This window comes from Daktulosphaira vitifoliae, unplaced genomic scaffold (assembly GCF_025091365.1).
Source record: "Daktulosphaira vitifoliae isolate Bord-2020 unplaced genomic scaffold, ASM2509136v1 Scaffold_1, whole genome shotgun sequence".
Taxonomy (NCBI): domain Eukaryota; kingdom Metazoa; phylum Arthropoda; class Insecta; order Hemiptera; family Phylloxeridae; genus Daktulosphaira; species Daktulosphaira vitifoliae.
In genome coordinates, this window is record NW_026099572.1 from 64,547,906 (window position 1) to 64,549,713 (window position 1,808).

Below are 1,808 nucleotides of genomic sequence, written 5' to 3' on the forward strand. Positions count from 1 at the left end.
TATTATAGAATAAAAAAATCCATTACTGTGGGGACGTAACATAGTTGGGTCCAGTATAGATTTAATCTGACAGTGATTAAAATCACTATCATAAGAAACGCTTCGATGCAAATCGGTAGATAGTGTTTAACTCTAAGATATTGGAGAATTACAAAATCAACATCAACTTCTATTTCCTTAATGGAATCCAGATAAGTAATTCTTAGATTCAAAAATATTGTATATAATTTTTATAATTAATTGTTTTCAAATTATTATTTAATTTGATTTTTAATATGTTAGAATTAATCATCTTTAACCAACTTTTTTTTGTCCTTTAAAGTAAAAGTTTATAATAAAAAAAAAAATTAATTTAACCATAACCTTTAGCTCAACTTGCAACTTTGAAATTGCCATCATTAAATAGAAAGAATTGTATTGTTAAAATTAATATGTAGTCAGGAAAATTTATAATTACTTTTTACAGTAAATTTATTAGAAAAGCTTGATTTTTTTACATTTTTATTCTAATAGATCACTTAAATAGAAATTATAATAATCATTACTAATTAACTTTTGAAGTTTAAAAAGATTCTACAATTGAAATATGAAGAACTGAATTAATTTTAATGATTTACTTAAACTAAAAGAACCAATCAAAACAAAGTTGTTAAAAAGATCTACTCAATTGAGCGAATTATAAAATTTGATTATAATTAGTATCTAGTCGAAGACATTATCCTCAAAAATTGAAAAATGTTTTCGTTCTCCGGAAATGGAGATACAATTCCAACCAAACGAAAATTGGAATTATCCAAAAAAATTACAATATTAAAAATCGGTAATTTTTTTTCTAAATTTTCCATAACTTATTGAAAAATAAACAAATAAAAAAAATTATTTTTTATATTGAAACCATAGATATTTTCCTTTTATTTGATATAAACATACCTATAAAAAGTAGAATTTTTTTTATTTAACTTTTGAAAATGTTCCAGAAATACTGCGTCCTTTAAACACATGTTAAAATAAGGCTTATGTTACGTATTATAAGTTAAAAAGAAATTTGTGACGGCGACTTAGTTTCTACGTACAAAAGGCCGTCGAAGTTGAACAAATTTATCAAATATTTATTCATATATTACACTTACATATCATAACATTTGTAATTAGGATATAAATAAGAAAATAGGAGTTCATTTTGCTTTTGGAATAATCCTCCAATTTCTAAGAATTAAACACTATCTACAGATTTGCATTTAAGCGTTTCTTATGACAGTGATTTTATCACTGTCAGATTAAATCTATACTTGTCCCAACTATGCCACGTCTATAAAGTGCTACCGTTTTTCTATCTGTCATTCATTTTTATTTGGTGATAATTAAAATTACAATTGACTATTATGATAATAATTCAATTTTTTATTTATAATAATCTATTGTTTCATAAAATAGGGCTTTATTAATTTGATCATGTTTTCTTCAATTAAAAAATATAATGAAATCACGACTGCAAATTTATTCAGGAGACATTAAAAAGGAGATTTAAGACGATAGTATGCATTTTAATTGGAAATATGTCATTCATTTAAATTTTTGAGCAAAAAAAAAAAAGTGTACTCAATTCTAGAAAATATCTGGAAATTGTATTTTACAATATACATATTAGAATGTTGATTGGGTATTATCTAGTTCACTATAATCTCTGTGAATATTTGAATTTGATATTTAATTTTATAATATAAAGTAATAAATGGCTATTTTCTATAAAAAAACCCAGCACAGTGGGGTCGCGGCATAGTGGGGATGTTGCATAGTTGGGTCCAGTA